The sequence below is a fragment of the Pelophylax lessonae genome, assembly GCF_965119305.1.
Source record: "Pelophylax lessonae genome assembly, chromosome: 1".
In the NCBI taxonomy this organism is placed as follows: Eukaryota; Metazoa; Chordata; class Amphibia; order Anura; family Ranidae; genus Pelophylax; species Pelophylax lessonae.
In genome coordinates, this window is record NC_138768.1 from 798,569,046 (window position 1) to 798,589,648 (window position 20,603).

Consider the following 20,603-nt stretch of genomic DNA (forward strand, 5'->3'; position numbering starts at 1 on the left):
CCATGTAGTGGAAAGTGAAGTGGAGACAGTGAGACCAGTTGAGTAGGAAAAGATAGGTATTGACTTCACCCCTCTCCTCTAGTGCCAATGTACTGTGGACCAACATTCATGGTGCCTGAGCTCATCCCTATGCTGATCTGTTGAAAAGAGTTGTAAAGTGTTGTAAAGAAAGAGCTGTTCCTTATAGTGGTTTTCACTAGTGTTGAGCGAACACGGACTGTATTATTCGTGTTCGTACCGAATAATTGGATTTTTTGTACCCGAACACGGACACGGACACTTTACTGTATGTTCGGGTAAAAATCCGTGTTCGGTCGTTTTATTTCCGGGTTTTGCATGCTTTGGCGCTCTTTTCATGGCGGGCTTTCAACAGCCAATCAACAATCGTTTAACTGGTGTGCCTTAAGCCATCCCAGCCATGCCTGCAAATGTCTCAGTAGCTGTGATTGGCCGTCTGAAGCATGTGACCAAGTCTTTATAAGTTCGAGGCAGCCGCAGCGGCGTCATTATGCTGCTTAGATTCAGGGACAGAGCACACATCAACGTGCTGGCTGCTGATTAGGGAAAGATAGGCAGGAAAAAACCATTTGTGTCCGGATAGAATTGAGGGACAGGTCGGAGTGTTTAGGCAGGGCGAGTTGTAGGCATTTTAGGGATAGAGTCTGCTGAATTATATAGGGTCAGTGTCTTCTACAAACTACAATCGATATTGCTGTGTGGGGGGTGGGGTCTGCACTCAATCCTGATCTACGATCTCTTCTCAATCCTGTTAGGGACAGAGTCTGCTGAATTTTAGGGAAACTGTGTTCTACAAACTACAATCGATATTGCTGTGTGGTGTGGGATTGGAGATAGGCAGGTGTCAGTGATCCACATCCATTTTTCTGTGTGTGAGCTGCAGTGAACACAATCTTTTTGGGCTGCAGTGAACACAATCTTTTTGGGCTGCAGTGAACACAATCTTTTTGGGCTGCAGTGAACACAATCTTTTTGGGCTGCAGTGAACACAATCTTTTTGGGCTGCAGTGAACACAATCTTTTTGGGGTGCAGTGAACAAAATCTTTTTGGGGTGCAGTGAACACAATCCTTTTTGGTGTGCAGTGAACACAATCTTTGTGGGGTGCAGTGAACAAAATCCTTTGTGGGGTGCAGTGAACACAATCTTTTTGGGGTGCAGTGAACAAAATCCTTTTTGGGGTGCAGTGAACAACATCCTTTTTGGGGTGCAGTGAACACAATCTTTTTGGGGTGCAGTGAACAAAATCCTTTGTGGGGTGCAGTGAACACAATCTTTTTGGGGTGCAGTGAACACAATCTTTTTGGGGTGGAGTGAACAACATCCTTTTTGGGGTGCAGTGAACAAAATCCTTTTTGGGGTGCAGTGAACAAAATCATTTTTGGGGTGCAGTGAACACAATCTTTTTGGGGTGCAGTGAACACAATCTTTGTGGGGTGCAGTGAACACAATCTTTTTGGGGTGGAGTGAACAACATCCTTTTTGGGGTGCAGTGAACAACATCCTTTTTGGGGTGCAGTGAACACAATCTTTTTGGGGTGCAGTGAACACAATCTTTGTGGGGTACAGTGAACAGAATCTTTGTGGGGTGCAGTGAACACAATCTTTGGGGGGTACAGTGAACACAATCTTTGTGAGGTGCAGTGAACACAATCTTTGTGGGGTGCAGTGAACACAATCATTGTGGGGTGCAGTGAACTCAATCTTTGTGGGGTACAGTGAACACAATCTCATACTGAAGGTTTGAGGGTGCTGCCTGTTCCATACTCCCCCTACTCCTCATCTAGCCTTTTAGGGGTACAAACAATAGTAATTGGGGCCTAGTGTGGTTGTGTACGTGTGATATACATACACTTTTTTGGGATCATATTTTCTATTCCGCTATTTAATCAAAAACCTTTGGGGATCAGTTAAATTGGGGGATAGTCTGTGTTGGTACGTGTGAGAGAGATCCACCTTTCCAAGTTGTTGGGGTTCATCTCATACTTCTGAAGGTTTGAGGGTGCTGCCTGTTCCATACTCCCCCTACTCCTAGCCTTTTAGGGGTACAAACAATAGTAATTGGGGCCTAGTGTGGTTGTGTACGTGTGATATACATACACTTTTTTGGGATCATATTTTCTATTCCGCTATTTAATCAAAAACCTTTGGGGATCAGTTAAATTGGGGGATAGTCTGTGTTGGTACGTGTGAGAGAGATCCACCTTTCCAAGTTGTTGAGGTTCATCTCATACTTCTGAAGGTTTGAGGGTGCTGCCTGTTCCATACTCCCCCTACTCCTAGCCTTTTAGGGGTACAAACAATAGTAATTGGGGCCTAGTGTGGTTGTGTACGTGTGATATACATACACTTTTTTGGGATCATATTTTCTATTCCGCTATTTAATCAAAAACCTCTGGGGATCAGTTAAATTGGGGGATAGTCTGTGTTGGTACGTGTGAGAGAGATCCACCTTTCCAAGTTGTTGGGGTTCATCTCATACTTCTGAAGGTTTGAGGGTGCTGCCTGTTCCATACTCCCCCTACTCCTAGCCTTTTAGGGGTACAAACAATAGTAATTGGGGCCTAGTGTGGTTGTGTACGTGTGATATACATACACTTTTTTGGGATCATATTTTCTATTCCGCTATTTAATCAAAAACCTTTGGGGATCAGTTAAATTGGGGGATAGTCTGTGTTGGTACGTGTGAGAGAGATCCACCTTTCCAAGTTGTTGGGGTTCATCTCATACTTCTGAAGGTTTGAGGGTGCTGCCTGTTCCATACTCCCCCTACTCCTAGCCTTTTAGGGGTACAAACAATAGTAATTGGGGCCTAGTGTGGTTGTGTACGTGTGATATACATACACTTTTTTTGGATCATATTTTCTATTCCGCTATTTAATCAAAAACCTTTGGGGATCAGTTAAATTGGGGGATAGTCTGTGTTGGTACGTGTGAGAGAGATCCACCTTTCCAAGTTGTTGGGGTTCATCTCATACTTCTGAAGGTTTGAGGGTGCTGCCTGTTCCATACTCCCCCTACTCCTAGCCTTTTAGGGGTACAAACAATAGTAATTGGGGCCTAGTGTGGTTGTGTACGTGTGATATACATACACTTTTTTGGGATCATATTTTCTATTCCGCTATTTAATCAAAAACCTTTGGGGATCAGTTAAATTGGGGGATAGTCTGTGTTGGTACGTGTGAGAGAGATCCACCTTTCCAAGTTGTTGGGGTTCATCTCATACTTCTGAAGGTTTGAGGGTGCTGCCTGTTCCATACCCCCCCTACTCCTCATCTAGCCTTTTAGGGGTACAAACAATAGTAATTGGGGCCTAGTGTGGTTGTGTACGTGTGATATACATACACTTTTTTTGGATCATATTTTCTATTCCGCTATTTAATCAAAAACCTTTGGGGATCAGTTAAATTGGGGGATAGTCTGTGTCGGTACGTGTGAGAGAGATCCACCTTTCCAAGTTGTTGGGGTTCATCTCATACTTCTGAAGGTTTGAGGGTGCTGCCTGTTCCATACTCCCCCTACTCCTCATCTAGCCTTTTAGGGGTACAAACAATAGTAATTGGGGCCTAGTGTGGTTGTGTACGTGTGATATACATACACTTTTTTTGGATCATATTTTCTATTCCGCTATTTAATCAAAAACCTTTGGGGATCAGTTAAATTGGGGGATAGTCTGTGTTGGTACGTGTGAGAGAGATCCACCTTTCCAAGTTGTTGGGGTTCATCTCATACTTCTGAAGGTTTGAGGGTGCTGCCTGTTCCATACTCCCCCTACTCCTCATCTAGCCTTTTAGGGGTACAAACAATAGTAATTGGGGCCCAGTGTGGTTGTGTACGTGTGATATACATACACTTTTTTGGGATCATATTTTCTATTCCGCTATTTAATCAAAAACCTTTGGGGATCAGTTAAATTGGGGGATAGTCTGTGTCGGTACGTGTGAGAGAGATCCACCTTTCCAAGTTGTTGGGGTTCATCTCATACTTCTGAAGGTTTGAGGGTGCTGCCTGTTCCATACCCCCCCTACTCCTCATCTAGCCTTTTAGGGGTACAAACAATAGTAATTGGGGCCTAGTGTGGTTGTGTACGTGCGAGATACATACACTTTTTTTGATCATATTTCCTATTCCGCTATTCAATAAAAACCTTTGAGGATCAATTGAATTGCGGGATAGTCTGTGTCGGTACGTGTGAGAGAGATCCACCTTTCCAAGTTGTTGGGGTTCATCTCATACTTCTGAAGGTTTGAGGGTGCTGCCTGTTCCATACTCCCCCTACTCCTCATCTAGCCTTTTAGGGGTACAAACAATAGTAATTGGGGCCCAGTGTGGTTGTGTACGTGTGATATACATACACTTTTTTTGGATCATATTTTCTATTCCGCTATTTAATTTAACTGGGCCTCCATGCGAGACCTGTGTGCCTTGTTGCGCTGTTTTGAGTACTCCACCAACATGGCCAGTGGCAATGACGCCGTTCTCAGCTTAACTATCCCACTTCCATGCCTCCTTGAAAAAACAATTCGGGCGATGATGGAAGAGGATGTGGCACAGGATGAGGAGGAGGAGGAGGATGAAGAGGTAACATTTCCAAGGCTTTCAGGGCAGTCATTCGCAAGGGGCTCCGAGGGTGGGTTCCTGCACACGCAAACGCCAGGGACGCAATTGTCCAGCAGGGGCACAGTTCTGGAGGATGAGGAGGATGAGGAGGAGGAGGAGCTGGAGGAGGAGATGGAACCATGTTCACAGCAGGGTGGCACCCAGGCCAGCTCATGGCCATCACTGGTGCGTGGCTGGGGGGATACAGAGGACACGGACGATACACCTCCCACAGAGGACAGCCTTTCGTTGCCTCTGGGCAGCCTGGCACACATGAGCGATTACATGCTGCAGTGTCTCCACAACGACCGCCGAGTTGCCCACATTCTAACTTGTGCTGATTACTGGGTGGCCACGCTGCTGGATCCCCGTTACAAGGACAACGTACCGTCCTTAATTCACTCACTGGAGCGCGATCGCAAGATGCGCGAGTACAAGCGCACGCTGGTAGACGCCATGCTGCTGGCATTCCCATCTGACAGCGGGGCCACAGTGGAAGCACAAGGCAGAGGAGGAGGAGGTCGCCAACGCAACCAGGGCACCGCCAGCACCTCAGAAGGCAGGGTTAGCATGGCCGAAATGTGGAAAAGCTTTGTCAGCACGCCACAACAAACAGCAGCACCAGCAGCTCAGATGGAACGTCTTAGCAGGAGGCAGCATTTTACCAACATGGTGGAGCAGTATGTGTGCACACGCCTACATGTAGTGAATGACGGGTCTGCCCCCTTCAACTTCTGGGTCTCCAAATTGGGCACATGGCTTGAGCTTGCCCTTTACGCCTTGGAGGTGCTGGCGTGCCCTGCAGCCAGTGTATTATCTGAACGGGTATTTAGCACGGCTGGGGGCGTTATAACAGACAAGCGCAGCCGCCTGTCCAGAGACAATGTGGACAAGCTCACGTTCATTAAAATGAACCAGGCATGGATCCCACGGGACTTTTCCGTACCTTATGCAGAATAGCAATGGATACCGACCTTACCCACCCATTGTTCCATTTTTGCTCTTTCTCACTCTTTTGGGGTGTACCCTCATTTAAAATTTTTGAAAAGAAGCAGTGTTGGCTACCTCGTCCTCCTCCTCAGGGCCAGATTAATGTAGGGGCTATTGGAGCTGCAGCTCCAGGCCCCTACCTTTTATATAGGCCCCGGGTTGGCCATATTCACTGTTACCGCTCTTCTGTCACTTGTAAACACAGAAGTCTGGCTTCTATGCTCGCTTCCCCAGGCAGCACCCTCAGAACCTCCCCACACAGCGTGAAGGCCGGACAAGGAGGGACAGTTGGCGATGCATGGATGTGTTTATGGGCTTCAGAGACAGCATCCCATGTTGAATTAGGCATGCATGGCTGCACCCTTCCTCCTCTGGGTGCATGGCAAGGCACGGCCCTTAAGGCCCTTCAAAATCCTCAGCACCAAGCCCATGATGCTGTTAATCCGGCCCTGGTCCTCCTCCACCGCCGCTTCCACCTACACCGCCCATAGGTGTGCGCAGCCTATTGCATTAAGGTGTGCACCCCAAAGTTGAAATACACATGCATGTGTTTGCCAGCAGGGAGAGTAATGTATCGGGGCCATGTACCTGTAGGCAAGGAGAAATAGAGCAGAGCAGGTCCCAGGGAGATCTTTCCCATCTCCTCACTGGCAATGCTATGTGCCCTAGGTGATTAGGGTGTGCCCAGGCACACCCAGCACACCCTGTGCGCACGCCTATGTCACCGCTAGGCTTGTGACGGTATCAGATTTTCATGCTGCGATTAATTGATTAAGGTTTTGCCACGGTATACGGTATTATCACGGTATTCTATTATTAAATTTAAATTATTAAATTTCCACCTCACTTCAATTTCATTGCTGAATTTAGGGGCTTTGGTTCACTTATGCACATTATTATATAGTCAGTCAGTACAGACTCTGTGAACCAGGCCTAAAATAGGTCATCAAGCAGTGTCTGGCCTAACTGGTGATAACTGGTTCTGGCGCTCGGCTCCGATCCGATGGCCTGGTCATTAAGAGGGCAAATCCTTGTGGTCAAGAAGTGGTTAAACCTGAAGGAGGTGTTGTTTATAAATTACTTTACTATTGCTTTAGGCCTGGTTCACATGTATGCGGGTTGGTGGTTCACATTTGCACAGGCATAGCAGCCCATTGATTTGAATGGGCTGCTATGCCCTCATTTTCCGCAGAAAAAAGGTGCATGCAGCATTTTTTTAAAATTCAGTGGCCTTGAAATCCATCCTGCTTTTGCACCATGCGACTAACCTGCAGTTCCTGCTCTGGCAAGCTTTCTGCATTTTTTGTATACGTGGGCACGGCATTTAAAAATAAACAGTTTGCGTGTGCAGCAACGGCAGGTAAGTCGCATGGTGCAAAAGAAGGATGGATTTCATGGCCACTGCATTTTTTTAAATTCTGCATGCACCTTTTTTCAGCTGAAAACGCAGGCATAGCAGCTCAAGCCCATTCACATCAATGGGCTGCTATGCCTGTGCAAATGTGGGCCCCCAACCCGCATACATGTGAACCAGGCCTAAAGCAATAGTAAAGTCATTAATTGGTTAAACCTGCAGGAGGACCGGTGTTTTTATCTATTAATGACTTTACTATTGCTTTAGGCCTGGTTCACATGTATGCGGGTTGGGGGCCCACATTTGCACAGGCATAGCAGCCCATTGATGTGAATGGGCTTGAGCTGCTATGCCTGCGTTTTCAGCTGAAAAAAGGTGCATGCAGAATTTAAAAAAATGCAGTGGCCATGAAATCCATCCTTCTTTTGCACCATGCGACTTACCTGCCGTTGCTGCACACGCAAACTGTTTATTTTTAAATGCCGTGCCCACGTATACAAAAAATGCAGAAAGCTTGCCAGAGCAGGAACTGCAGGTTAGTCGCATGGTGCAAAAGCAGGATGGATTTCAAGGCCACTGAATTTAAAAAAAATGCTGCATGCACCTTTTTTCTGCGGAAAATGAGGGCATAGCAGCCCGTTCAAATCAATGGGCTGCTATGCCTGTGCAAATGTGGGCCGCCAACCCGCATACATGTGAACCGCCAACCCGCATACATGTGAACCACCAACCCGCATACATGTGAACCAGGCCTAAAGCAATAGTAAAGTCATTAATAGATAAAAACACCGGTCCTCCTGCAGGTTTAACCACTTCTGGATCGCAAGGATTTGCCCCTTTAAAGACCAGGCCATCGGATCAGAGCGCCAGGACCAGTCATCACCAGGTAGGCCAGACACTGCTTGATGGCTATATAATAATGTAATGTGGGCTGCTAGGCGTGTGTGTGTGTATATATATATTTATTAGAGCTGCACGATTCTGGCCAAAATGAGAATCACGATTTTTTAGCTTGGAATAAAGATCACGATTCTCTCACGATTCTCTGTGTAACAAAAAAAAAAAAAATTGGGATAACTTTACTGTTACGTTTTTTTTTTTTTTTTTATTCATTAAAGTCTAATCATTGCGTTTGAAAGACTGCTGCGCAAATACAGTGTGACATAAAATATTACAACAATCGCCATTTTATTCTGTAGGGTCTCTGCTAAAAAAATATATAAAATGTTTGGGGGTTCTAAGTACTTTTCTAGCAAAAAAAAAACTGATTTTAACTTGCAAACAGCAAGTGTCAGAAAAAGATCCAGTCTTTAAGAGGTTAAACTTCCTTTCTCCCTGGCAGAGGGAAGGAAAAGATACAAATGTAATCATTTTTGTTTATAGTTAGGAGACTTAATGCTGAAAGGTGTTAGCTGAGTGAGTGAATGAGTCATCCAGCTCACTGAAATGTATCAATTCACAAGTCAGGCAGACTTGACAGAGAAACTCGGTATTTTAAAAATGCCACAATAACAATACCGTGGCTATGCAATACCGCGATATATCGAATTACCGAAAACCGGCATATGTCTAGTCACCGCCACATCCACCACCACCTCAACCTCCCTCCTACTCCATATGGGCCTCGTCCTTCAGAGATGAAGAAGAACATTGTTTTATTTTTCTGTTTTTTTTTGTTGTTTTAAGTTATTTCCCTATCCACATTTGTTTGCAGAGCACTTGCCATGCTCTTAATTACGTTTTGCTGCCATTTGCAGCACTCTAGCCCTTTCCTTTGGTGTTTTAGAGCCATTTTAGTGCCTTAAAGTTCGGGTCCCCATTGACTTCAATGGGGTTCGGTGTCCGGGAAAAGTTCGGTAAAAGTCCGGGACACGGACCCGGACTTTTTTTTAAAGTTCGGCCGAACCCGTCGAACACGGACATCTAGGTGTTCGCTCAACCCTAGTTTTCACAAAGATCTTATGAAGAACCCAGAGGTGTCTCTCTGTATTGCCATTGTACGATATACACCTTTTAGTTTTATGAAAGGGGAAATTCTCCTTCATAGAGATTTCTGCTCCCAGGAAAGGCAATGTTAGCATAAAGTCAAAGCCTAAATGTACATTATAATAAGTGAAGTTGAATTTTAATTTACAATACTGAAATTACCTTAGAATAATCTGGAAAGAAATTACTTTTCTGCATCACAGAATCTTACGCCTTTAAATTCTGTTTGTGTTGTTCCTTGCCCGGGGCTGCTTAGTGCATCTAAATAAATATAATCTGTAATGTAAATAATAATTCTTCTTATCTAGTGGACCACTTACCCACTATGCCATCTAGTTATGGTAGAAATGAGCCAATTAGAGAAGTACTGTGATTAAAAAGCATGTGCAGAGAGTCACCTTGTTTTTTTCATTGCTTATAATGGGAAAATGGAAATGCTGATAATTCCAATTTCATGCCAAACTATTACACAGGTCAGTGACAATGCAAGAATGTGAATGTATATGTAAGTGTCTGTACACAAAGAGATTATTTCATATCAGAAGCCCCTACTGAAAGATTTTCTAATCCAAATAACACAAATTATACAGTATTCCAGTACTTCAATGCAATGGCTGCATTAGTTCTCTTTTTTGGCTTTTGTTTCTTGTCTTTACCTGCTGGTCCTGCCAGTAATACATTTATTGTCTCAGGACAGGGGTCTCCAAACTTTCTAAACAAAGAGTCAGATTACTGTCCTTCAGTCTTTAAGGGGTCTGGACTATGAGCAGTGACAGTAGAAAATGTCCTGATATCAATAGGAGTAAACAATGCCTTGGGTTTGATTGTCAGTGGGAGTAAGAAGAGAAGAAATAATGTCACATCATTGGTATTGTTAGGAGGAGTAGTGCCAATTGCTGGTATTAGTGGGAGGAATAGTACCTCATTGTTGGTGTCAGTGGAGGAAATAGTGCCACTTGTTGGAATTAGTGGGAGGAATAGTGTCCCATCCCTAGTGTCAATGGGGTAATGGTGCCCCATTGTTGGTGTCAGTGGAAGGAATAGTGCCCCATTGTTGGTGTCATTAAAGGGAATAGTGCCCCATTGTTGGTGTCAGTGGAGGAAATAGTTCCCCTTGTTGGAATTAGTGGGAGGAATAGTGTCCCATCCCTAGTGTCAATGGGGTAATGGTGCCCCATTGTTGGCGTCAGTGAAAGGAATAGTGCCCCATTGTTGGTGTCAGTGGAAGGAATAGTGCCCCATTGTTGGTGTCATTGAAGGGAATATTGCCCCATTGTTGGTGTCAGTGGAAGGAATAGTGCCCCATTGGTAATGTTAGTGGAGGGAATTCTGCTCCATTGTTGATGTCAGTGGAAAGAATAGTGCCCCATTGGTAATATCAGTCAAAGGAATTGTGCTCTATTGATGTCAGTGGAAGGCATAATGCCCAATAGTTGGTGTCATTGGAGGGAATAGTGCCCCATTGTTGGTGTCAGTGGAGGGAATAGTGCCGCATTGGTAATGTAAGTGGAAGGAATGTACTACATTGTTCATGTCAGTGGAAGAAATAGTGCCGCATTGGTAATATCAGGGGAAGGAATTGTGCTCCATTGATGTTAGTGGAAGGAACCGTGCCCCATTGTTGATGTCAGTGGGAGGAATAGTGCCCCATTGTTGGTGTCATTGGAGGGAATAGTGCCCCATTGTTGGTATCATTGGAGGGAATAGTGCCCCATTGTTGGTGTCAGTGGAAGGAATAGAGCCCAATTGGTAATGTAAGAGGAAGGAATTCTGCTCCATTGTTGATGTCAGTGGAAGAAAAAGTGCCCCATTGGTAATATCAATCGAGGGAATTCTGCTCCATTGATGTCAGTGGAAGGAATCATGCCCATTTGTTGGTGTTATTGGAGTGAATATTGCCCCATTGTTGGTGTCAGTGAAAGGAATTTTGCCCCATTGGTAATGTAAGTGGAAGGAATCTTGCTACATTGTTGATATCAGTGGAAGGAATAGTGCCCCGTTGGTAATATCAGTGAAATGAATCCTGACCTTTTGTTGGTGTCAGAAATAGTGATTCAAGGGCAGACTAAAGAAGGGTAAAGGGCCACTTTAAGCCTGCAGTCCATAGTTTAGAGACCACTGTCCTAGAATGACAACACTCATTCACTGTACTGTATCTATGAATAAGCAGTGTTGTCACCCTAGGAAGGCATTAGAGGATTTACAGGATTGTAGAACACCTACCTCCTCTCCGCATCTCCATAACATAGGGGAGTGTTCTGCAGTCTAGATAGAGAGCTGGAAACTATTTTAATACCAGTCAGTAGGGGCAGAGAGCAAAAGAGGTTATCTGCTGACAAGATCAACATTTATTGTAATGTACTTATCAAATAGACATACAAAATTGTATATTTAACAGAACAAAAGGAAGCAAATAAGAGAAGCTAAAGTAATTCTAAAGGCTTGTCTTTTTTTTCATTAAATAAAAAAGATGTTATTCTTACCTGCTCTGTGCAAAAATATTACACAGAGCAGTCTCTTAGCTCCTTTTTAGCGGAGATGTCTGCTCCTCCTCTTCTTTGGGTCCCCCTCAGCAAGCCATGTGCTATGGGGGCACATGTGTGGGTGCACTCCTAAGCCAGGCTATGTCTAGACACACATAGCACAGCCTGGCCATGCCCCTCTCACCCTTTTTGCAGGATTTTACTAAGAGCAGCGGGAGCCAATGGCTCTCACTGCTGCTTTTGCCTCCTTTGAGACCAGAAACCAGAGACCAGGGAGCAGCCCTGCTGAAGACGGGACAGCGCTGAATTGAAAGAGGAGTCAGGTAAGTGTTTGGGAAGGGGAGGGGGTTAGGAATAGGTAATGGAAGTTTTTTTACCCTAAAGTGATTGTAAAGTCTCATTTTTTTAAGTCTGTTGAGTGCCCCCACAGCAAGCAGCTTGCTGTTGGGGCGTCCGACCCGAGTCACAGCTCCATGTGTCCATTCAGACATGGAGCCGTGACCCAGCCCCACCCCTCTCTCCCCTGATTGGTTGACTGACTTTGATTGACAGCAGCGGGAGCCAATCGTACCATGCTGCTATCTCAGCGGATGAGGAGGGAAGTCCAGGGCAGCTGAGACACAGGACACAGGTAAGTATTGGGGGGGCTGAGGGGGGCTGCTGCGCACAGAAGGTTTTTTATCTTAATGCATAGAATGCATTAAGATTAAACAAAATATCTGCCTTTACAATCCCTTTAAAGCAAGTGATGCATTGAAGTGATTCTAAAGACAATTTATTTTTATTTTTTAAAAATAAAAAACTTGCTATATATACCTGCTCTGTGCAATGTTTTTACAGAGAGCAGCACTGATCCTCCTCTTCTGGAGTTCCCTGCCGGTGCTCCTGACTCCCCCCCCCCCCCCTCTGCTGAGTGTCCCCATAGCAAGCGGCACATGTGTATGCTCACTCCTGAGCCGTCTCTGTGTATAAGACAAGGTTTGGCACCGCAACCCCACTCCCTTCTCACTATCTCTAAATAAAAAAAATAAAAATTCTGCAGATATGTAGTGTAGGCACCTGCAGGGGCCTCATATGCATTACTTTTGTCCTATTGAATAGGGGGAGTATGTGCATGTATGTTGGGGATGGGGATATATTGAATTGTGAGTTAAAGGCATAAACAAATTTAAATACAATAAAAAATACACCTCACTCGTTATTTAAAATATGGTGCATCACAGTCAAAATGGTGCATCACAGTCCATTCATAATCTGCTTAATTCAATTTATGTATAAATCCTGTGGTAAAAGTGGACAAGGGGTCCCCCTGGATTGCAGGATTTTAGCGGCAAATACGCTTCCAGAAGAGAGTAAAATTTAAATCATTTTATTAACAAAAAACATATTAAAATTGATCTGTAAAAGATCTAGAATGTAGACATATTGCAATATATACAGAAGGTGTGTATGGATGTAAAACCAAAACAGTAAAGATGATAGTGATACATATACTCAGTGGCATATGTTTTGCTTTGAAGGAAATCCTCCCACCCGGCGCGTTTCAGGCACGCAGGCCTTTCTTCAGGGGTCTGGATGCGGAGAGATTTTGATTTCCAGTGGATTGATTCTGAGTGTGGCAAGAGAGTCACAGCTGATAAAAGCAGAGAAGGGAGAGGTCCGCTGTATAGGGTGCCGACAGTGCACCAAAGGAGGCCCTAGAGGTGCTAATTCTCCCACATGTTGCCCCAGCGAGGATACCTAATGGAAGGTTGCAATGGCGTCTTGTGGAAATACTCGTACGTCTGTAAAGGCAAAATCTTGTTTTAAGAGGGTCCGAGTGTAAAGGAGTATATTTCCAATCGGAATCACCTTCCTTGGTATGTCAGTGGGTAGATGACACGGTGGTCAGGTCCTCCAAAATTGGGCGTTATGGGGTCCGGTGTTCCCCCAAACAAATATGTGTGAGGATAGGGTGGTCCCAGGAAAGGTGCTGAAGAGTAGAAGTTCAAACGTGTCCAATTCTTGAAATGGGTAGTAGAATCATAAACCTGAAATAGCTGTACTTGGATAGTCAGAGTCAGAGCTATAAGTAGGGTACATCTTCCTGTTGGGTTCCTTACGGTCCTATCCTGGATAGCCTGGTCCGGATAAACAGCAAATCCTGTGGTAAAGTGCTCATGCTCTATGGACAGTAATCCAGTGCTTGACTCCAACTGTGCTCAAGGTGCCCCACATAGATGTACACTCACTGCACTGTATGACCACCTATCCCTAGTGTGGTCAGCTGCCCTTTTAGAGGGAAAGTCCCCTTGATGGTGTCAATATATATTGGACCCCATAATCCTGTTTCCTCAAGTGGTAAGTTGTAGGGGAGGACACTAAGAGGAAGGACTCATAGTGTAAAACCCTCAATACAAAATTGTATTTAACATAAAGGATAAGAAATTCACACTCACACGTTGTGGTGCCCATTACCCTGGCAGCTGGCGTGTACAGCTAAAGTATTTGGCGGGCTCCCGGCCAGGCATCCAGTGCCCAGAATTGATGTATGCGGAAGTGTGATGACATGATCAAGCCTAGACGAGTTTCGACCAATCAATGGTTCCTCATTAGAAAGCTCTTATAGACCAATTTAACCATTTGAAATGTATTTGCCACAGCTTCGAGGATTAAATATAAGTTATATACTTATTTACTTATACAGAGGTGAAACTGCATATCTGTTAAGGAAACTCCCCAACAATACAAATAGATTTTTACATTCTTGGAAAGTAAAGTTCCCTGGCAGTTCGATAGACATCAAATAACATGCCCTTTCCAGCCACAGTAATCAAACAGCTTGGCATGTACACATTTTAAAGGCTGGGGCCCCAAAATGTTACCTTATCCCTCCAAGAAATCAACAAGATTTTAAACATTTTAGTGACTATTAAGTTAACCAACACATTGCAAGGTCTCAGCTGTCCTTCTTGACACTGTCAGGAACCCTCAGCTGTGAGTTAAAACACTTAAACCTCATAGAAATCATAAATTCTACAGTCATAAACTGGTTTAATCAAGACATTAAACAAAATTTTCTTCTAAACCCTTTGTAACAACGCCCACCATTCTGCAATCCTTAGGACCTTTTAACTCCAGTGCACTATGGAATTTACAACAATGTACAGCAATGCACGCTACATGTGCTGGTGCGCTGCAGCATCATTCCGTATAAAGTGCACTTCAACATACCTTCCAAACACACTTGTTTTACAGCGACTTAATGTGCATTACTGTACAGTTTGCTGACCATCTTGCTGCAAATTCTATTATCAGTCCGCTGCCGTGTGATGGGAGCCCATTGAAATAATTGGGCTACATTAACCTTAAATGCACTTCAGTGGAGCACCCTGATTTGCATGGGTCCTCGATAAATGGAGGGTGGATGGGACGATCTTCGCCAACTCACAATGTCATCTCCTCTAACCTAGTTTTTCAAGTACATCAAAGTTCTACCACTTTAAAGCGGAGTTCCGGGCACAAAATCGACCTAATCGATTTTGTGCCCATCCGCTTGCTTTGCTTCACCTGAAGAGGAATTGGATAGTTAGGATTATTTATTTTTTTTACTTACCTCCTAATTGTACAAAGAAATACTCACCTTTTTTCACTTCCTCCCTCTGTGGCCGCGGCCCGCGCCGTCATTTCCGGTTTGCAATGATTCCTGGGAGCTGAACGTCATCGCTCCCAGGAATCAATGCGACGGCACCGGCCCCACTCGTCTCTTCCGGTGCAATGCCGCATTCCCTGCTAAACAGCTTCTGGGCATGCCCAGAAGCTGTGTAGGAATGCGGCGCCGCACCGGAAGTGACGAGAGGGGCCGGTGAAGGCGTATTCTGGGAGAAGAAGACGCGGAAGAGAACGCAGAAGAGGATCGCGCTGGCTTCAGCTGCCCACAACAGAGATGGCAACGCTGTGGAAGAAATTTTATAAGTGAGTATTTCTTCTTGCAGGTAAGTGTGAACCGGGACAGATCAGAGGCTAGCCATTGTGGAATGTACTAGCCCTGACTGTCCCGGGGGTATGTTCATTGAAAAAATGTTTCTGTGCCCGGAACTCCGCTTTAAGCCTAGAATATTTCCATACTCTCCCTTCCAGCCTACCCCAGCAAGCACAGGTTCCTCTAGTTTCACATGCCTCAAGACACATTCCAATATAACTGCATACACTTTTTACTAAACAACTATTTAGTTGTTCACCAAGGCAGCAACCAAAAATCCTTTCTTTTAATGAAGAAAAATGAGAAACATCTAGGTCTCCTTCCACCCATTCAGCATATTAACAGACATAGGTTCTGTATGGTTCTTAGTAATAAAGATAATCATTTATCTCTACCGTGCGTCCCGCTGGTGTGTGAAATGAAATTTTAAGACCAAAGATGGATCCTGTGAAGTAAGAGAAATATTTTTATAAATTGCTTTGCATTCAGCTGTTAATACTAATCTTTCCTTTACTATTTGTTTGGATGCGGAGTCAACTCAAGTCTCATTTATTGTAGCATCAGAACAATGGTATTTGATACGAGAATTTCAATTGGCAAAACATTGCGGAGTTCAGACAATTGTTTGGCATTAAATACATTTGGAGCGTAAGGTTTCTGCCCTTCCCTCTGTATTCACAGAAGGACAATAACGAGGAGCAATTTTATGTACCAAGATACCAAGAAAGAGAACTTGCACTGAGGGCTCAGAATCAGGTCTTAAATTCAAGATAATGCTGAAATGAAAAGTGAGATGCAAGCTTCATAAGATGAAGGACTAGATGAAGGTTGGCAAAGAATTCTAAACTGCACACACATGAAACACACAGAAAATGCTGCTGCTACCTCTTACTTTTAGTCTATTAAACAGATATTTGCTTTGGGTACTGTTACCTTATTAGATGAATTACTTATGTCACACAGTAATTGCAGCGTTCCACTTACCGAGAATGTAATAAACGTTTGCACAAATGCCAAGTTATGAATAAAGATTGATGACAGAAAAGCCAGCTTAACTTGGCAGTAGTAACTTTTTATGCTGACAATTAAACATTTGCTGAAGTAATAAGTCAGGAGGTGAAAATATAGAAATCAGACAAGGGATGAAATGCAATATATTTTTCAACAAGAATAGTGAATAGTGTGACAGAAAAGAAAAATGAACTGGGTTCCAAACACCAAATAAAGCCATATTAGCAGCATTGAATACATGGGATCTCTCAGGATCAACACTTGACAAAACACGTAAAATAGTGTTTCTCAAGCTTTTTTCAGACAAGCACCTTTAAAATTATGGACAATCTCAAGGCGCCCTTTAAAGTCATGAACAGTCTCAAGGCACCCCTTTCTAAAATGGAAAAAACTATTCTAATAGTAATACATAATGTGGCAACGTTGACACACTCGGGAAGCCAAACATTAGAGGTGATTTATTCTTAGAAAGCAAATACACTTTTGCACACTGGTACTGACTAGTATTCCCGTGTTTCTCCTCTCCCTCAGTTTCTCTCCATCACTCAGCTAATGTGACCCCAGTGTTGATGGAGAGGGGCAGGGAAGGGTCAAACAAGGATCCTGTGCAGGCAATCAACACCCTTATTATAAACACTGAAGACATCACTGGTTGTTATGATGCCGGTGGCTGGAAGATTGAAATGGAGCACAATAAAAACTTTGTGTAACTAAAAGGCAGGCTTGATCCACCTGCTGGCTTGCATACATTTTTGGTCTGTTTTTAGGCATTTTGCCAAGGCACCCCTGAAGAAGCCTCAAGGCACCCCAGAGTACCTGGGTTGAAAAGGCTGACTTAAAGGGTCCAACCAACACATTTAAAATGGATATCTCAGCTTTTGGGAGATGCTGAAGAGTTATGCCTAGTACACACAGGCCAAATGTCGGGCGGCATCAGCCGGTTCAATAGAAACCGACCGACATTCAGCCCTTATGTACTGCAGCCGGTCCAACAGAAGCCAGCTGTTCAAAGGGGCATGACTGCAAAAAGGGCTGCTAATCGGCTCTCAATCAGCGTTCCCAGCCAATGGCTGTGAGCACTGACTGGAGAGCTCTAGTGGGGGGGGGGCATCCCCCTGTCAGAACACAAAAGCACAGCAGGGGGGATTGCTGTACTAACATTGCATTGTTAGTACAGTGGCTCCTCCTGAGCTGTCAGGATTTTTTTCGTTCATCCATGAAGCTAGTGATGTGTACCAAGCTTTAAACTATCTGAGAGTTTCCTGTATGTCTCTGGGACTCTACTGTTGTGACATCTTAACCTGTTAACAACTGCGTAACACATAATGATTGGGAGCTGGGAGAACCAGCTGCCAATCATGTGATCACTGTGATTAGCCAATTACTGAGATCACTACTGTGAAGACCTGCCCCAATGTTCTCTCACATCTGTGATACATTGGGGTAGATTTACTAAAGGAAAATATTTTGCAAGTGCTGTTCCTGCAGAGCTTAGTAAATGAGGGATTTACTCTCATCCAATCATGTGCAAGCAAACAAAGCTGTTTCTTTTTTTTTTCCTTGCATAAATGAGCTTTAACTCATTTACTAAGCTCTGGAGCAACTGCACTTGCAAAGTGCTCAGTCTATTTGACTTTAATAAATTTACCCATTTGTATATTTTCCTCCTCCCTGGAGGAGAATTCGTGAAAAAAAAAGAAATAAATATTAACATAAATAAGGCTTGATCTATATTAATGAGTGTCATTGTTAGTGCCAGTATAATTGTCAGCTAGTGTTAGTGAAACAGTGTTAGTGGTAGTGGTGTGGGTAGGAAAAAATGGATTTATATTGAGTGTTAGTGTATTTAGGTAGGACAAAAAGCAAAACATAATGTGCTTTATTTTTTGGACCTACTATGGGTACCAAGAATGATATTGCACCCATATGTGGTATTACTACAATTTTCTGGGTTTTGTTGGTGGTGGGTCATGTTAATGGGATAAAATATAGCTAAATGAAAAAAAAAAAAAAATTTGGGGCCAGTTTTCCTTTGATTAGAATAATTTAAAAATCGGGAGATATTTATTAATATTAACCACCAAATGAAAGTCCAATTTGTCCTGAGAAAAAGCAAGGTATAATCCACCTGGTTATACCAAGTAGCTGTGATATGTACAATTTTACTAGCACATCAAAATTTCAAAATTGAGTTGGGGTGTTGGTTTTGGCCTTGGTTATGAAGAGGTCAAATTATTACTTTTTCATTTTGGATAGAGAAGGGGAGGATTAAAGCCCCTGTTTTTTTTTTTTTTTCCTCATTCTTTTTTGTCCCATAGCCAAAACAGGACGTGAAAGGATATTCCTTCAAAGTGAGGGAATTCCTAGTTTTTACCAGGGTCACCAGAACGAGTGTCCCTATTGGAAGATTTCTCCTCTGTTTTTGTCCTGGAGACAACTCAAAATTTGGGATTTTCTTTTGCTTTTACTTTTGGTGATAACAGTAAAGACAAATAGAGAGGGTAAATCTTCCTAGCAGGGTCACAGACAGCAATGAAAATCGACAGGTATTTAAATCCCTCTCCACTCGATCCAAAACTAAAAAAAAAAAAGGTTTTGCCTTTAGTTATACTTTAATTTGAGCTGCTGAGTTTGTATAACTGTTGTGACCATTATAGGGCTCAATTTTCCTGTTGGATTTTAATAAATTTTATATAGTGGGGAGTGCAACAGGAGCATCTGGAAAAGTCTCAGGTGGACGGGAACTCAGGATGTATGGTAGAGAGATCTCACTCTTAGAATAACCAAAGACACATAAGAATTCAAGGGTTGACTCTGCCTACCAGGCTTACAGTCATTAACTTCACTTTAAATGAAACTCATGTACTTGCCAGAATATGACCTGATTCATCAAGTTCCCCAATTGCATAAGGCATTCAAAATAGTACTTAAAGTGGAAGTTCACCCTTCAATCACTTTTAAACAGCCATATAACATTAACTTTGTCTGTGCACCGGTTGTTCAGAAATCTGCATTAGAAACTGTTGGCTATATATTACCGACACCATGCAAATCAAGATGTCGTTCAACGTGTGTAAAAAATTTCAAAATTGTCCCAGTAGGCAAGTGGTTAAGGCACACCAAGATAATCTATAATGATATATGCTATGAGGACAGATTAACATGCCTTAAATGCATTATAAGATGGACTAAATGCTATTGAAGCTTAATAAATCAGATGTGCTTTATTTATATCCAGACTGGGGGAGGGAAGGCTAGCACTAGGAGCCAGTCATGTTGCACTGTATGCATGTGCTGAAAGTATGCCGACAGGAGGAGAAAGCAGAGTGATCAGACAGACTATTATTATTATACAGGATTTATATAGCGCCAACAGTTTGCGCCGCGCTTTACAGTGTGGGGAAGACAATACAGTTACAGTACAATTCAATACAGGAGGAATCAGAGTGCCCTGCTTGTTAGAGCTTACAATCTAGAAGGGATGGTCAAGTGAAACAAAAGGCAGTAATTGAGGGGGATGGGCAGATGGATAAAATGGAGGTAGAGTTGTTAGGTGTGGGTAGGATAGGCTTCACTGAAGAGGAGGGTTTTCAGAGATCGCCTAAAAGCTAATAGAGTAGGAGATAATTGGACAGATAAGGTTAAGGAGTTCCATAGGACTGGAGAGGCTCTGGCAAAGGCCTGGAGGCGAGCATGGGAGGAGGTGACAAGGGAGCTAGAGAGCAGGAGGTTTTGAGAGGAACGAAGAGAGCGATTAGGTTGGTATTTTGAGACTAGGCTAGTGATGTAGTTGGGGGCTAAGTTGTGGATCGCTTTGTTAGATGTTGTTAGTAATTTGAATTTGATTCGTTGGGTGAGCGGAAGCCAGTGGAGGGGTTAACAGAGAGGAGCGGCAGACACTGAGCGATTGGTAAGATGGATGAGTCTGGCGGCAGCATTCATGATGGATTGAAGGGGGGATAGCCTGTGTAGGGGTAAGCCAATGAGAAGGGAATTGTAGTAGTCCAGGCGCGAGATGACCAGGGATTGAACTAGGAGCTTTGTTGTGTCTTTGGTTAGAAAGGGGCGTATTTTGGAGATGTTGCGGAGGTTGAGGCGGCAAGATTTGGACAGCGATTGGATGTGGGGCTTGAAGGAGAGTTCAGAGTCCAGGACAACACCTAGGACCTTGGCATGCGGGGATGGGCTGATAGAAATTCCCT

General features: G+C 43.7%; 1 protein-coding gene across 2 annotated transcripts in view; it reads left to right on the forward strand.

The window, feature by feature from the left end:
* Nucleotides 1-20,603, forward strand: part of SORCS2 (sortilin related VPS10 domain containing receptor 2) — a 1,364,824-nt gene that overhangs the window by 1,177,685 nt on the left and 166,536 nt on the right. The window lies entirely within an intron of this gene.